Source organism: Danio rerio, chromosome 5, assembly GCF_049306965.1.
Source record: "Danio rerio strain Tuebingen ecotype United States chromosome 5, GRCz12tu, whole genome shotgun sequence".
NCBI lineage: Eukaryota > Metazoa > Chordata > Actinopteri > Cypriniformes > Danionidae > Danio > Danio rerio.
In genome coordinates this window covers 10931293-10950163 of record NC_133180.1, presented here as the reverse complement: position 1 = coordinate 10950163, position 18871 = coordinate 10931293, and the positions used below count along the sequence as shown (strand labels likewise).

The following is an 18871-nucleotide window of genomic DNA, read 5'->3' as shown; positions in this document are numbered from 1 at the left end:
AGCATCCACCTGAATGATGCGACGGCAGCCATTTTGCACCAGACCGCACACCCCACACCAGCTGATTGGTGGAGAGGAGACAGTGATGAAGCCAATTGGAATATGGGGATGGTTAGGAGGCCATGATAGACAGAGGCTTGTGGGCAGATTTGGCCAGGATGCCAGGGTTAAACCCCTACTCTTTTTCCAAGGACATCCTGGGATTTTTAACGACCACAGAGAGTCTGGACCTCGGCCCCGTCACTACACTAGGGACATTAGGACTCACACAGACCGCAGGTTGGGCGCCCCCTGCTGGCCTCACTAACGCCACTTCCGGCAGCAACCTAGCTTTCTCATGTGGTCACCCATTCAGGTACTGACTGGGCGCAGCCCTGCTTAGCTTCAGTGGGCGACCATGTGAGAGTTGCAGAGAGCTAGCTGCTGGCAGGGTAGGGGAGGTTTCACACACTTTTTTATACACTTATAAGCAACGTGCTAATTTCCACTAGTTGAGTCACCAGCATGTTTCAAACAAACAAAAACAACAAAAAAAACTTGTGAGTTTGTGTGTTTGTAGTGCGTTCCAAATGAGGATTTCAGTTTGGTTGTTTCCTAAAAAGGCAGTAGACAGAAACGTCGCTCGCTGGGGTTTGAAATCTACTCACTGATAAATTACTTCAAGGAAACACTGAGTTCTCAGAACTACGAGTAAGATATTCAGCCAGGAGTGGAAAGTATTGAATAAAATATCTTCATATAACTCTGAAGCTGTTGGCAAACAAAAATCTCACTTAAAAGACCTCAATTATTTTACTGCTTCATCACTCCTTCTCTTCATTTTTAGTCTTTGTTCCTGCAGCTCTAAGACTGCGTGCTTTTTATTAACTTTTAGTGTCGATTTCAAAACAAAAGCTCCTGGCGCTGTGCTACTGCATTAACTTTGTGTAGGTTTTAAGGTGTGTTTGCGGCAATCTTTCCATTGAGCAAAGCTATACAATTCATCCATAACTCTAGCAGATGCCCCAAAAATGTCATCCGAGCAGCAGCCGTTTCTCCCCAGGGCCGGTTTTCTCTCTTTCTCTGTCTCTATCGCTCTCTGCAGTGGCTCCGTTTGCTTTATCTCGCCCACACTTTAGACTTCAGTATAGATCTGAAGCCGCTGCCTGTTTGGTCCTTAAAACAAAGTATGATCAACCTGTGACAGCTCTTACCTGAGGGAGAGAGGTGCAGGATGGCTTCTTCTTTCAGGCAGGTTTAAGATGAATTCGCTGATTCTGAATGCATGGATGCTTGGGTTGGAAGAGTTCAGATCTCAGACCTGAGAAAACAATAATGAATCGATGAAGCGACCTTTCAATTCTTTTTTTTTTTATTATACTCTTATACAGTATGTATTATTATTGAACTTTCCTGAAAAGCATTTCAAGAAATTATCAACATTTTCTGAAGAGTTTCTAATGTTGGATTGAGAATGCTACAGTATACAGTTAGAATTATTAGCCCCTTTTGATTTGGATTTTTAAATATTTCCCAAATGATGTTTGATAGAGCAAGGAAATTTTCACAGTAGTTCCTATAATATTTTTTTCTTCTATAGAAAGTCTTATTTGTTTTATTTCAACTAAAATAAAAGCAGTTTTTAATTTTTTAAAAGCCATTTTAGGGTCAAAATTATTAGCCCCTTTAAGCTATTTTCTTTTTTTTATTATTATTATTGTCTATGGAACAACCCATCGTTATACAATAACTTGCCCAATTACCCTAACTTGCCTACTAAACAGCAGCTGGGGTGCCGAGAAAAAAAAAAAAAAGTAAAATAGCGGCCGTTAAAATACAGAAATTTACCAGAAATTTAAATTTAGGAAAATTTCTGTAATTTAATATCCGTTATTTTACGATAAACTTTTTTTGTAGATTTTATTTTTTTTTCTTGGCACCCCAGCTGCCAGAAATAAACATTTCATAAATTTTACAGAGTAATTAACCTATTTAAGCCTTTAAATGTCACGTTAAGCTGTATAGAAGTGTCTTGAAAAAAATCTAGTAAAATATTATTTATTATCATCATGGCAAAGATAAAATAAATCAGTTATTAGAAATGAGTAAATAAAACTATTATGTTTAGAAATGTGTTGAAAAAAATCTTTACTCTGTTAAACAGAAATTGGGGTGAAAAAATAAACAGGGGGGGGGGGGGGGGGCTCATAATTCAGGGGGCTAATAATTCTGACTTCAACTGTATGTTTTGAATCTCTGTGATCTTCTTTCTTGTTTGAATTTTTGTGCTGTAATTGTTATTGTTTTGTTTTGCTGTTTACAAAACAAAGATACTGTAGATAGATACAGACAGACAGACAGACAGACAGACAGACAGACAGACAGACAGACAGACAGATAGATAGATAGATAGATAGATAGATAGATAGATAGATAGATAGATAGATAGATAGATAGATAGATAGATAGATAGATAGATAGATAGATAGATAGATAGATAGTCAGGGTGTCACGATCCTCCAAATCCTCGATTCGATTACATTTTCGATTCTGAAGTCACGATTCGATTCGATTTTCGATTATGAATAATTAATTAATTAATGACCAATTAATTATTTGTAGCCTACCGTTTAAACTACCTGACCTGCATGGTCTTTGTTTTACCCTTAAACAAATCATACATTAAATGAATAAAGGCAAGATACACACATAATTACCACCTGTCAATCACTTTTTCTGCGTTACTCGTGAATAGGCAGTGATCTGTGTCGTTATAATGGCGTCGGTAAAAAAGGCGCACAACCAACAGGAACCAGCCAAAAGTATCTGAGGTATTCGCTAAAATGACTAAGTACAAGTGAGTGAAAGATTGAAGCAATCCTCTGACTGCCTGGACCTGCTGTCTCGAGCGCAAGGCTGTATGTGCGTCTGTGTCTGTGTGGTCACGTGATGTGCATTTTCAGAGGTAGAGAGGAAGGAGGGCTGCTCAGAAATGCCACACGCCACTGTGGATGTCAAATCGTTGTCGTTCTAAAATGCCATTTAAAAACAAAGACAGTGTAAACAGGGCCTGAGTGTGTACTTTAAGCGAGCGGATTTGCAACGGGGGCGGGCGGAGGATCGCGATGCCGGTGTTGTCCATCGGACGAACCGTATGTAATACGTACATAGCAGAGCTTGCAAAACTGTGTTTTTTTTTGTCGACAACACGAACGTTGTCAACATAACTCACTGGAAATCCAAAATGCTTAAACACCGACGACTTCATTGAAAGAAGAGGAGAGGGTTTAAGTTCTCTCGACGGGTCTCCTGCTTCTGCAGTTTAACAAGCCTGTTTTTTCCCGCTTGGCAAGCCAAGCTGACATGGGGGCGTGGCAGCATCGACGATTCTATTTTTTGATTCGATAATCGAAATTGAGCAATCGAAAATTGATTGATAGATAGATAGATAGATAGATAGATAGATAGATAGATAGATAGATAGATAGATAGATAGATAGATAGATAGATAGATAGATAGATAGATAGATAGATAGATAGATAGATAGATAGATAGATAGATAGATAGATAGAGGTCACAAAGTTTGATTCAATGTTAAGTCAATGACAGTCTTTTGTAATGGAAGTCAAAGGGGCAGTTGCTAGGGTGCAGTATGTAGTTAGGGTGTGGCTATAAACTTAAAAGCTCATCAGTTATTGGCAGTTTGGATGTCTAAGTTAAATGACCTCAGCCATAAGTCGATATGACAGTCTGATGCAAAGTTATGAGCTCACAAAGTTTGGTCCAATGTTAAGTTTATTGGATTTTTCCGGCGTTCCCATGACGTTTTTCGGAAAACCGAAAGTTGGATCAGTCGGAAAAGATATAGCAACCCGAGTCAGAATAGTTTGGAGGTCTGGAGTGAGTTTGGTGGTCATAGCTCGAAAGCTCTAGGAGGAGATAGTCTTGCAAATTTAGTCTCAGAAGAATAAAAAAAAAAAAAAAAAGGATTTCAGTAGTCTGGCTTTGACAAGCCATTCTAATTATTAATATTATTATCAAATTGCAGTATTTCCTTTCAATTTAACCTATGCCTTTAATATGTACAACAAGAAACAAAAAGAAAGAGCTTTGACTGCATACTCTGAATGTCTGAGTTCATCAATTACATCAGGTTTCCACTTTTTTTCTTGTGCTTGAATGCAAAAACGGCCCTCTTATAAATTGTCAGTCACTAATATGGCCCCCTGCCAATTTAGATTTGAGACCCCCGACCTATAGCATTATGTCTTTGGGCAGCGAAGGAAACTCATTCATTAATTCATTCATTAATTTTCTTGTCGGCTTAGTCCCTTTATTAATCCGGGGTCACCACAGCGGAATAATCCGCCAACTTATCCAGCATATGTTTTACACAGCGGATGCCCTTCCAGCTGCAAGCCATCTCTGGGAAACATCCATACACACTCATACACCAAAGACAATTCAGCTTACCCAATTCACCTGTACCGCATGTCTTTGGGCTGTAGGGGAAACCAGAGTACACGAAGAAAACTCATGCTCGAAGCTTCGACCTTCTTGCTGTGCTAACAACTGAGCCACTATACTTCCTGTTCAATAAAAACATCCTGGCATAAACCACTTTCTCAGTTCAGTTGAACAGAAACAGCCACTGTGTTCCTAAGAAGAAAGTCAGACCGGGTTTTAAAAGCCTCAAGGGTGATTTTTCATTTTCTAGCGGGCTAATTCTCCAAAGAACACTTTCAAGACAAACTTGAGAAGCTGTAAATGTGCTTTTGTGTGTACATGCTTGAAAGCCTCCCCGACAGTATCGATTACCCAGATGCTCTGAGTATTTCTGTGCTTTCTCTCAGAGGCAGTTCATTGTTAGGGTGTGACACTCGCAAGAGCATTAATACCTGAGCTTCCAGCCTGTTTCTCTTCAGACTACTGTCCCATGTCAGTCTTCCTCTCTCTCTCTCTCTCTTTCATTAACTGCTGCTGTCAGTGGGAAAGACCACTTTTGTAAGCCATCTAATTCCTGCGACTCGGCTGGCAGCAGTTTCTGCAGCGCAGCACATAATCAGGTCTCCTCCTTAAACTCGGCAGGAGTCGAACCAATTTGTCTCGCACAGCTGGAGATCATTGTTTCGATCTGCTCCGCGGGAAACCAGTCAAACTTGGTTGAAATGTTCAGCTCTTGCCAACGTCACTCGTGTGATTGGAGACCTCGCTTTTTGCTAGATGGCCAATCATTGTCAAGGATGCGTAACATCATATGCATAGAGAGCGGAGTTACTTTGGTCTGCATTTGCTGTGGTGTTGAAGGGCTTCTCAGAAGAGGTGTAACAGATCACGGTTGATCCGTGATTTATACAGATCACAACCTTGAAAACTCATTCAAACCCTTGCAAGTTCTGGCGTAAAGTTACTTTTATTCAACCTGCAAGTTTTCTTGTTTTTTTTTTTTTTTTACCTAAATGACACTGGCTTAAAGTTCTGTCTAGTTCTTCAATCTGATTGGCTGATAGCCAATAAATATTCTGCAATATCGGCACTCGCACAGCCTCTTCACTCTTGTGTTTAACTCCGCCCACATAGAGTGACAGATCAAAAGAAACTCTAAAGTTTGACAAATATTGCAGCTGTTGGACAACATAATGTACTTTGTTGGATTGTAGTTGTTTGGATTGCAATTATGCAGTTTATAAGGCTGGTGCCTATTTTAAATATTCATAATTTCGGAGATAAAGCATGTCGACGGCTATCAGCCTGTCAAACTGAGCAGAGCAAGGACAATTGATGTTTAGCCTTATCAATTAAAATGTGAGCACACTCTAAAAGCCATTGAGTTATTTATTAAAACCAAGTGGTTGTGTTTAACATATTTGTTAATATATAACAATAACATATTTAAAATGCTTTGTTGGGTTATTTTTAACCTTTATTAGGTTATTTATTAATAACTCAACCAGCTGGGTTAAATATGTAGCGCTTTGCCACATCGCCCTGCTGCTCGTGTGATATTGTTCATTCATATATATATATATATATATATATATATATATATATATATATATATATATATATATATATATATATATATATATATATATGTATATATATATATATATATATATATATATATATATATATGTATATATGTATATATATATATATATATATATATATATATATATATATATACATATATATATACATATATACATATATACATATATATATATATATATATATATATATATATATATATATATACATATATATATACATATACATATATATATACATATATATATATATATATATATATATATATATATATATATATATATATATATATATACATATATATATATATATACATATATACATATATATATATATATATATATATATATATATATATATATATATATATATACATATATATACATATATATACATATATATATATATATATATATATATATATATATATATATATATATATATATATATATGCTCAGCATATATAAGTACACCCCTCGCAAATCATATCTTAAATTAGAACCTATATTATATTTTTGTATATACATTAGATTACATTACATTAAATCTGGATCTTATCAAACAAAATAACTTATGATAACAGTCTAAAAACTAGTACACCCAAATTGAGGGTATAAAAGTATCAAACAAAAAATTTTAAAAAGAGGAAAAATCAGAAGCAGCAAAAAAATTTAAACTTGGTTAAAATTTTGTATATTGTATTGATTGATTTATTTACTTTTTTTTACAATATTTAGCTTGAACTCAATTGTATTATATTTTGTGCAATGTAATTTCTAAAGATGTTCAGTGACCAAAATATTATTTTAATAAATATATCTGTTTCATAAATCTGTTTTGTTTAAATGCACCAAAGTACACAAATGGATAAAAATAAGTATTTTCAAAATGGGGTGTACTCAATTATGATGAGCAATATATACTGTACATATTTTTTTTTGTTTTGTTTTCGATGAATTATTTAGAAAAAATAAAGGGGTATACTAATTTTAATAAGGAGTATACTAATTTATTCTTTGCACTGTACATACAGTATACAATTATTTTATTTCCAATTAGTGCTGCTGTTATAGCAAATACGTTCTTAGATAATATTAAAATTACTTAAATGTTGTTGATTAAATCAAGATATTCTAAAGAAATTCAAAACAGGCCTTTTCTTATAGGGAAAATGACAACAAGAACATTTCCTGTTATATCTGAAACAAATATAAATGGTGTTAAAAGGTCTAACATATTTTAACATTTAGTTTATTGTTACACGAAAGTCCATGTTTTTAATGAAGAGAGTATTTTTTAAAAGCACGTGATGTAGGGATGTAAAAAAAATAATCAGTATGTTTACAGTGCATTTAATGCCACTGCCGCTGACTTGAACTGTGTGATAAGAATTTAATACGAGCGAGATGACAGTGTCTGGGAATGAAGGAATGTAATAAGACGAGCTGGATCAAAGAGGATCACAATCAGATGTCTTCAACATGTGACATCATGAAGCAACATGGCATCGCTGGTTCCAGATTTTGCGGAAGCGGCTCCTAAATCCAACTTGAATGAATCTGGCAAAAGAAAGATTACAACGGGGAGCAAAGCAATCAGCGTGGAGCAAAAAAAAACTTAAAGAGAACTTAAGTGAACATTGCGTTAAGCTCCTTACACTGCTTTGGTTAAAAGCTTGAAAGCATTTGGGGCAGTTGTGAGCAGAGAATGCTGAATAAAAGACATCCGATTCATGGTCGGTCTTCTTTATAATATAAAATGCCTGATTGTTGTTTCTGAACACAAAATCTGATATGTAAATAGTGAAAAGTGCAGCAGATGTGGCAAGAATTTTAATTATAAAAGATTTAAATCCAAACATCTGGGTCATACATGTTATAACTGCGCATTAATAAAAGCAGATTCTTAATTAATGATGATTTATTCCTGAGTACATTATTCGCGGTGAGCTCTCATATATACAATGTGGGCATCTACCCTCACCAGCAACTTTATTAGGTACAGCTTACTAGTACTGGTTGGACCCCTTTTTGCCTTCAGAACTCCCTTAATCCTACGTGGCATAGATTCAACAAAGGTAGTGGAAATATTCCTCAGAGATTTTGCTCATGACATAGCATCACACAGTTGCTGCAGATTTGTCGGCTGCACATCCATGATTCGAATCTCCCGTTCACTACATACCAAAGGTGCTCTATTGGATTGAGTTCTGGTGACTATGGAGGCCATTTAAGTACAGTGAACTCATTGTCATGTTCAAGAAACCAGTCTGAGATGATTCGTGCTTTATGACATGGCGCGTTATCCTGCTGGAACGAGCCATCAGAAGATGAGTACACTGTGGTCCTGAAGTGATGGACATGGTCAGCAACAATACTCAGGTAGGCTATAGTGTAGACACGATGCTCAATTGTTACTAACAGCACCAAAGTGTGCCAAGAAAATATCCCCCACACCATTACACCACCACCAGCAGCCTGAACCACTGATACAAGACAGGATGGATCCATGCTTTCATGTTGTTGACGCCAAATTCTGACCCTAACATCCGAATGTCGCAGCAGAAATCGAGCCTGTGCTAATGGTAGCCTCAGCTTCCAGTTCTTAGCTGACAGGTGTAGCACTCGGTGTGGTCTTCTGCTGCTGTAGCCCATCCGCCTCAAGGTTGGGTGTGTTGTGCGTTCAGAGATGCTCTTCTGCATATCTCGGTTGTAACGAGTGGTTATTTGAGTTACTGTTGCCAGCTCAGCTCACACTCACACTGAAATGGATGCCAGTCTGGCCATTCTCCTCTGACCTCTGGCATCAACATGGCATTTGTGCCCACAGAACTGCCGCTCACTGGACCATTCTCTGTAAACCTTAGAGATGTTTGTGCGTGAAAATCCCAGTAGATCTGCAGTTTCTGAAATACCTAGCCCATCTGGCATCAACAACCATGTTTTCCGGATATTTACCGGTTTCACTTTGTGAAAGGGGTTCATGTCTACATGCCTAAATGCATTGAGTTGCTGTGATGTGATTGGCCGATTAGAAATTTGTGTTAACGACAGGTGTACCTAATAAAGTGGCCAGTGAGTGTATATCTACTATAAGTAATTCAATAAAGGCCTACAAAAAAAAATATGGGATCCATCTAAATCCTTCATGTTGTCCCAAAATAAATCAATTAAGCCCGGCCGGGACTCAAACCAGCGACCTTTTTGCTGTGAACCACTGAGCCACTGTGCTGCCCAAATTTACTCATACTGTGCGTATTTTCTGATCATATGGTTTAGAGATGATAACTTTTATCTAGCATGTGTTACTGTTATCAAAAACATTTGTACAGAGACATATTGGGTAGTAACAGTTACATTAATTATGCCAGAGTAAATAGCTATCTAACGACTTTAATTTACATTACAAACCGGCATGCATGCTATTATAATCCACTTAGCACCTGCTTTCACTGAAAATACTGTGAGCAAAAGTGGATCGACTGTGTAGTCAACAGGTTATCATAGTGTAATGCATTCAGCATCAATGAATTAAGTGCTGAAGAACACTTCAATGCGACCACTTAAGGGCATGTGTACTTGATTTAATTCAGATGAATTACAGTCTAAATTAGCAGCTACATACAATTTGTGCATCTCTATGCATTTTTTGCTGCATATGATTCACTGGGGAATCAGTATGGAATAATTCTGAACTCCCTCAAAGAGTTTTCTTCAGGGAATGTACACGCATCCCTATATAGCAAATTTAGGGGCCTGGATAAGTTGCTTAAAGTCCAAGTATACTTTAATAGTTTTTACAGCCTACATGCACAGCTTCATTTTTAGGCATTTGGCAGATCTGCAACATCTTTCCTGGTCGACTGAAGTGTCAGTGTGCAATCTCTAACCCTGAGTTTTAAATGTTTTTGTGTTCTTTCCTAATAGGGTGTTCAAATGAGGGAACTTTCTAATCTCTCACCATCGGTGGTGGAAATAAAGAATGCTGAAAACTCAAGTAAATGTAGCATTAGCTGCCAAAAAACGTAGTGCACAGAGAGTAACGCCCCATTCAAACGGGGCTTCAGTGTCAATGCTTGACAGAGAGCGTGTCTGAAGTTGACTCGATCGTCATAGCAGCGTCGGCCAATGAAATTAGTCAGCAATTGGCTACTGTCTGAGCTGGTGTATTTGCATACAGCGATCTGATTGGCTGATGCTTCAATCGACGCTTGAAAAGTTGAGAAGGTCCCAAATTCTGCAGTGAGTAGCGGCACCGACGGATCCACAATGCAGTTCGGCAACGCCTGACGTCACTCATTCAAAGTGAAAGGGAAGCGTTGACGCTGAATGGTGCATAAAGGTGTCTTTTGTAAATGCTACTCAATGTCCGAGTAAAAAGTAGCTCTTCTTAAAGTATTCAAAAGTAGTGTTACGCTGTAAATACACTGGAAAAGGTTGATTGGTAAAATTGTTATTATGACTTAAATCTGAATTATCACCGCTTAGGTCTGTAGAAATTACATTGTTACAACAATAGGTGGCAACAAACAACAATTTAAATGTGTGCCACTTCATTCATTCTTTAAAAACAATGAATTGTGTTGGTGCCAATGGTGTAGTGGTTAGTGCGTCAACACATGGCACTCCGCTGATCATGGCGGCCAGAGTACAATTCCCGCTTTGAGGTCCTATGCCAATCCTTCCCCTCTCACTGCTCCCCACACTTTCCTGTCTATACTCACAATTGTCCTATCAACTAAAGGTGAAAACCCTGGAAAAAAAAAGATTAATTGTAACAATGTAATTTCTACAAACTTATGAAGTCATCGTTTGGACCTATTAAATCATGATTTTGAGTTATTAAATCATAATTTTGACTTTTTATCTCATAATTGAGGTTGTAACACGTAATTCTGACTTCGTAAAGGGGGACGTGGTGCGTTGCGAAATGACGGGCCATGTATTTTAGAATTTTAAACAGATTTCTATCAGGGTACACACACCAGTGCCGCAAGTCAGTGGCTGTCCGCAGCCCCCAGCTATGATTCAGGACACTGTTCATATTTCTGCCGTGCCTCAGAGCGCCATCTGAATAATTTAATTTTAAATAGCATGCGAATGTGCACGTCTGGTGTGGGATACTTCCAACTGTCACGCTGAGCTGCACATCCACAATTTCCTCATTAAGTCCTAAAGAGGTCGGTCTGTCCGATATTTTTACGACAATTTGATTGGACAGGAATCACGGGACTGATTATTCTACTTGGCCAATCACCATAGACAAGAAAAAATTAAGCAGCAGCTTCAGGTTGAAGAAAAATAATTGTACTCAATTAAAATAACAATTCCTGCGAAAAACTACTCAACTACAGTAATTTTTTTATTGACATGTGAATCGATGACCTTAAAGCATGGTTTTTCAAAGCTTGTGAGCTGAAGTAACCAAGGCATAAACTGTAATGCCCCATTCACACGAGCGTCAGCTTCAACGCTTCCCGTTCACTTTGAATGGGTGACGTCAGGTGTTGCTAAACTGCATTGTGGATCTGTCGGCACCGCGTCAGAGGCGTTGTTCGCTGCAAAAGTTGAGACTTGCTCAACTTTTCAAGCAGCGACGGAAGCGTCAGCCAATCAGATCGCTGTATGCAAATACACCAGCTCAGACTGTGGCCTACTGCTGACTAATTTCAATAGTTAACGCAGCTACAACGATCGTGTCAGCCACAACTTCAGAAACAACCTCTGTCAAGGCGTAAAGGCTTCACTATAAATATAAAAAAAGTGTGCGTGGCACCCAACCACACCCCTAAACCTGACCATCATTGGTAGATGAGCAAATTGTACTAAATTGTATGAATGAGATTGTATGAATTCATATGAATTAGCCACTAAATCAAAAAGTTACGAATTGTGGTCAGATCAGCCTGATCTCACAAGGAAGCGTAAGTATTTTACATTTTGTCAGTTTAGTGGCTAATTCGTATGAATTTGTACGAGTTCAGTCGTACAAAATTGTACAATTTTAAAAAGGAGGCATGGCACCCAACCCCACCCCTAACCCCAACCGTCATTGGGTGATGAGCAAATCGTACTAAATTGTACGAATGAGATCATACAAATTCATACGAATTAGCCACTAAATCAAAAAGTTACGAATTGTGGTAAAATCAGCCTGATCTCACAAGGAAGCGTAAGTATTTTACATTTTGTCAGTTTAGTGGCTAATTCGTATGAATTTGTTCAAGTTCAGTCATACAAAATTGTACAGTTTTAAAAAGGAGGCGTGGCACCTAACCCCACCCCTAACCCCTACCGTCATTGGGTGATAAGCAAATCGTACTAAATTGTATGAATTAGATCGTACAAACTTATACGAATTAGCCACTAAATCAAAAAGTTACAAATTGGCGTGAGATTGCGTTGGGTAAAATTGTGTTGTCCTCAGGCTTCAGCTTTGTGTTTTATGTTGATCAAATTAAAACAAAGAAAACAAACTAAAGTTATTGATTTTAAGTTTTTTGTACCATGATTTTATAAGTCCGACCCACTTGGGAATAGATTTGGCCCCTGATCTAGTTTGACTCCACTGATTTGAAGAGACAAAAAAAGGTGCGCTTGTGCTTTAATATTAATTTGTAACCAATATAATTTCTCAATTGAAAATGTATGGTTTTATGTAAAGGCTCCACCCACTTTTGGAAAGTGGGTGTGAAAAAGCAGTTTATTTGCATTTATAGACACAGACAAATAATGGTGCTTGTGCTTTTATATTAATTTTAACATTGAAATTGAAAATGTATGATTTTACAGTGACGCGCACAAAGAAAAAAAAAAAAAAAAAAACCATCCACACAAAAAGAGGCTTTAAAAACTGTATGGTTTTATGCAGATGTTTTGTTTTGCATGCTATTAAGACTCCACCCTCTATTGGAAAAGGGGTGTGAATAAGCAGTTTGTTTGCATTTAGTGTTGCACAAACTGTGCTTGTGCTTTTATATTAATTGTAAGCAATGTTGAAAAAAAAGTTTACATTTTACAGTGACACGCACAAAAAAAAATAAATAAATAAAAAATAAAAATAAATGTCCACACAAAAAGAGGCTTTAAAAACATGATATTATAATTAAATCATCTCTCAAAATATTTCGAGCTGAAACTTCAAAACACACATTCTGGGCACCGCAGAGACAACTTGATGGGAAAAAAAAAGAGCATAACAGGCCCTTTTTAAACAAAGCCCCTCTGCCTTGTTTCGAATGACAGCGTGAGAGGAGTGCATGCACTTGTTTTAATTCAGACACAATTACTGTCTGAATTAGTTCAGCTACATGTATCATAATCAACAAACTGTCAGCTTAATTGTGCTGATGCACATTAATTTGCCATCTGTTGAATAGAGAACAAGAGCAGAGATATATGAAGACGGTGCACAAAACACACTTGCCATTATCCAGAAGGATAGGTTTCGATGAGTAATCAATAGTCGGAATGAACTAGGCTATCAATTGCATGCCGATCGTTGGATGGGAATTACATTGTGTGCGTGCGAAGGATTGATTTCCAACTGATCCGTCTACATTTAGAGGAAAAAGAAAGTCAATCAAAATGAGACGCAGTTCTAAAGCAGCTCTTTAGCTCAAAAACTTTCTCACAAAATAAATACTAGCATTTATATTGAACGTTATTAAAGATTTAAAATTTTTATATGTGTCATATAGGAACATATATTGGAATAGTCTCATGGAAATAGTCTCATTATACAAGTCCCTGTTGCGTTTTACAATCTTGAATCCATTCAGCAGATCTTCAGGAAGCAACTGAAGCTTAGCTTATTGAATCGGATTAGACCATTAGCAGTTTGCACAATTTTAAACAAAAGAGGTAATTAATTAATTAATTTTTCCTATTTAAGTCTTGACGCTTCTGTAGTTACATTTTGTATTTAAAATGACAGATAATTATTAGTTGCTACTATCTAGGCTCATATGAACTATACTCTTGTTCTGGCGTAATAATCAAGAAATGTTGCTGAAGTATCATGGCTCCACACAGGTGTAATATTACACATCATTGTTACCTATTTACCTATCTGAGGACTATTTTCAAAATTTATTTATACATTTTTAAATTTTTTATCTTTAGGCTAATGGTCTAATCCGATTCAATGATTTATGCTAAGCTAAGCTAAAAGTCCTCTTGCCAAACTTGGAGATCGTCTGATTAGATAAAAAAAAATTGAAAATCAGCAGTTTAACTCTAGAAGAGCTGTAAAATGAGCCTGTTTCCAAAAAATGTGGCGTGTCTCTTTATGACAATAAATATGAGCAAATAATATTTACACTGCATAAATTGCCATTAATTAGTTCATAAAGTGTCTAATTGAAAATCAGAATAATATCTACAGTACATTGAATAAAAAAAAACAAAGTCAATCAAAATGAGATGCAGTTCAACAGCGGCTCTTCAGCTCTCAAAATAAATAAGCCGGTGTTGGCATTAAAAGTAGCATTTATATTGAACATTATTAAAGATTGAATTGTTTTTTGTGTCATATTAGTTTAAAGAAATACTCCATTTTGGAATAGTCTCATTATGCAACTCCATGTTACGTTTTACCATTTTGAATCCATTCAGCAGATCTTCGGGTTGCACTTTTAGCTTAGCTTAGCATAATTCATTAAATCTGATTAGACCGTTAGCATTTTGCAAAAACAATTTTAAAAGAAAGAGTTTTATTAATTTACTTATTTAATACTTGACTTTTCTGTAAATACACTGTGTACTAAAACTAAAACTGACAAAACTGACTTTTTTCAAGATTTATTTTTACTTTTTTATCTCAAGGATAGTGGTCTAATCTGATTCAATGATTTATGCTAAGCTAAAAGTTCTTCTACCAAACTTGGAGATTGTCTGAATAGATTTAAAAAATGGTGAAAATTAACTGTTTCACTGTAGGGAGTTGTAAGATGAGCCTATTTCCAAAAATGCGGAGTGTTCCTTAAGACAATAAATATGAGCAAATAATATTTTCACTGCATAAATTGGCATTAATTGGTTCATAAAGTGTCTATTTGAAAATCAGAACAATGTATACATTGAATAAAGGAAAGAAAGTCAATCAAAATGAGATGCAGTTCTACAGCGGCTCTTCAGCTCAAAAACTTTCTCACAAAATAAATACGCTGGAGTTGGCATTAACACTAGCATTTATATTGAACATTATTAAATATTGATTTTTTTATGTGTCAAATGGGTTCACAGTGACACTCCTTTCTGGAATAGTCTCATGGAAATAGTCTCATTATACAAGTTCCTGTTGCGTTTTACCATTTTAAAGCCATTCAGCAGATCTTTGGGTTGCACTTTTGGCTTAGCTTAGCATAATTCATTGAATTGGATTAGACCATTAGCAGTTTGCACAAAACAATCTTTTTTTCAGACAGGCCTTTGTAAAATGAAAGTTTAATGGCTTTAAAACGGTTTAATTTATCCATTACATACCTAAATTGGTTTAGCTTTTGTTAGTTTTATAGTGGTTTATTTATTTAATGTGATTTAATTACATCCGATATTTGTAATTCTTTAAATTATTTCAATATAGCTTAGGCTATTTTATGAAGATATGACACTATTGTTTTGAGCCAACAAAAGTGGGCACGAAATTTGTAAAGTTTAATGTCTTTCTGTTGTATTCATATTGTGTATTATCTCCAAAACAAATAACAAACAGAAAAAAGCCGCGCAGCATCAACAGAGCTGTGAAGGGAGCGCTCTTTTCCTTGGTGTCACACACATATACAGTACAGGCATCTAAATGCGCACAAACACATATTTTAAACTTGACAAAAACTCTTGAAAACCTTTACTGTCTGCTGTGTGTTTAATATGGGGGTAAAGATTATTATGCATTATTGAAACATCAAGGAGGACGCTGCAAAGTCACTTATAAATTAAAACTTAATTATTTTATGCAACAGCCTTACATTTAAAAGTGAAACATAAGGGTGATCATATGCAAATAGACCCCAGCCTATAAGGATATATGTTTTCTTTTCCATATATTTATTTGTTTGGTGCATGTACTCGTGTGCGATCGGAAAACTGTGTCTGCACTCTGCCTCTCCCTTCACTCCACCCCGAAGCCCCAGTTGGCCCTCTTTGGCCCAAGGTTCGGCGGGCTGAAAAAGGCTGGCCGCTGGCCCCAAGAAAGCCCCGATTTGGCCCGATTAGGCCCTGGAAGTGACAGTGGAAACGCGACTGGCCTTGGCTCGCCCTGGCTCGTTCACTTTAAGCGCGATAGTGGAAACACGGTTAATGATTTATGCTAAGCTAAGCTAAAAGTTTTCCTGCCAAACCTGGAGATTGTCTTAATAGTTTTAAAAATGGTGAAAATTAGCTCTTTAACTCTAGGGGAGCTGTAAAACGAGCCTATTTCCAAAAATGAGGAGAGTTCCTTAAAGACAATAAATATAAGCAAATAATATTTACACTGCATAAATTGGTTCATAAAGAGTCTAATTGAAAATCAGACCAGCAAAAACATTGAATAAAACTTTAAAATAAACAAAAATAGTGAGCAAACAATTACTGATACAATCTAAGCCACACATTTGCAAGTCATTAAAGTGAAAATGTCAACATTTTGGTCCCCGTTGGACCCAGAAGTGGCAGAAAACATTTAGCGCAGACGCTCTTGTCTCTGACAAACCCCATCTCTTTAATGAGATGTATTAGCAGCATATTGGGCTTATCGGTGTGACCTAGAAAGATGAAATGGAGGAGTTAGAGAGTTGGAGCTCGCTCTCTATAATCCCTGGAGAGGAAAACATCCGTCTCTCTGCGGCCTGCATCTCCTGGGATGAAATTACTGCAGGGAAAAGTCCAGAATCCCACAACGCAATCTCTACTTAAACAATCCTGCCTTTCCAAGACTCTGGATGCTTTAAGACACGAGCAGAATATATAGTAAAACAAATTACAAAAAGGCAGATAAAAAAAGGGTGATGGGCCAATTTCACGCTTTAAAGAGCACTCCAAATAATAATGGGAAACTGGTAAAACATTTGCCACAATATAATGAAATATTAGCAATATATACACTGCTCACACACACACAAAGAAAAATCGATTATATACACACTGTATATACACTATATATACATTCATTAATTTTCCTTCAGCTTAGTCCCTTTATTTATCAGGCGTCGCCACAGTGGAATAAATCACCAACTAATCCATCATATGTTTTACGCAGCAGATGCCCTTCCAGCCACAATCCAGTACTGGGAAACACCCACACACTCTCATTCATTTAAAGCCCTTTAAGCTAGATTTTTCGATAGTCTACAGAACATATCATCATTATACAATAACTTGTCTAATTACCATAACCTGCCTAGTTAACCTAATTAACCTAGTTAAACCTTGAAATGTCTTGAAAAAATATCTAGTTAAATATTATTTACTGTCATCATGGAAAAGATAAAATAAATCAGTTATTAGAAATGAGTAATTAAAACTATTATGATTAGAAATGTGTTAAGAAAATATTCTCTCCGTTAAACAGAAATTAGGAAAAAAATTAACTGGGGGGGCTAATAATTCAACTCTCTCTCTCTCTCTCTCTCTCTCTCTCTTTATGTATATATATATATATATATATATATATATATATATATATATATATATATATATATATATATAAACGTCCTGTTTGTGGCACATTAGTAAATGTGATGGCGCAAACTTTTCAAGATGGGTGGCCAATTTGAAGTCAGCCATCTTGGATACAACTTTTATTTCTCTACCGAGAAAACTGCAATTCACAAGCGTGTATTGAACCGTGGAGGTCGTACCGTATGGTTCAATATTATATAGAGAACCGTATATATATACAGTTAAAGTCAGAATTATTAGTCCCCTTTGGATTTTTTTTCTTTTTTAAATATTTCCCAAATTATGTTTAACAGAGCAAGGAAATTTTCACAGTATGTCCGATAATATTTTTTCTTTTTTTTCTGGAGAAAGTCTTATTTGTTTTATTTCAGCTAGAATAAAAGCAGCTTTTAATTTTTTAAAAACCAATTTTGGGACAAAATTATTAGCCCCTTTATACTAATTTTTTTTCGATAGTCTACAGAACAAACCCTCATTTTACAATAACTTGCCTAATTACCCAAACCTGCCTAGTTCACCTAATTAACCTAGTCAAGCATTTAAATGTCACTTTAAGCTGTATAGAAGTGTCTTGAAAAATATCAAGTAAAATATTATTTACTGTCATCATGAAAAAGACTAAATAAATCAGTTATTAGAAATAGGTTTCTAAAACTATTATGCTTAGAAATGTGCTGAAACAATCTTCCCTCCATTAAACAGAAATTGGGGAAAAAAATAAACAGGGGCACTAATAATTCTGACTTCAACTGTGTATATATATATATATATATACAGTAATTAACAATGTTGAAATTGAAATGTTAGAGTATGCTTTGTTACATCTACAAGGGCACATTTAATGTGAACTCTGAAGCACATACAACTTTTCATTATGAATGATGATAGCAATTTAAAATTACAGCCATCGTCTACATATTTTCAGTGACCCTTTTCACAGAACGTATTATACAAGTATTCCTAACCTAATTAAAAAAAGCAAGTGAATGAGGGTGAATATTCATCCAAACCTGCCCACAGCTCTCTTTCTCCTCTCTTTCTCTCTCATTTATTTACATATGGCCAAGTTCAGCTCTGTCCACCTCCAGATAACCAGAGACAATGAGGGAGAAGAAGTACATCACTCCTCCAAATGAAACCCATGCAACTGCTTGAAACCGATGACTCATCAGGAGCAAAA

General features: G+C 36.1%; 1 long non-coding RNA gene across 5 annotated transcripts in view; it reads right to left on the bottom strand.

The window, feature by feature from the left end:
- Positions 1-18871, bottom strand: part of LOC141385756 (uncharacterized) — a 227233-nt gene that overhangs the window by 131060 nt on the left and 77302 nt on the right. For all 5 annotated transcript variants that reach the window (XR_012406724.1, XR_012406723.1, XR_012406721.1 and 2 more), the window contains exon 3: positions 1194-1300. This is a non-coding gene — a long non-coding RNA (uncharacterized lncRNA). The remainder of the gene's footprint in view (positions 1-1193; positions 1301-18871) is intronic.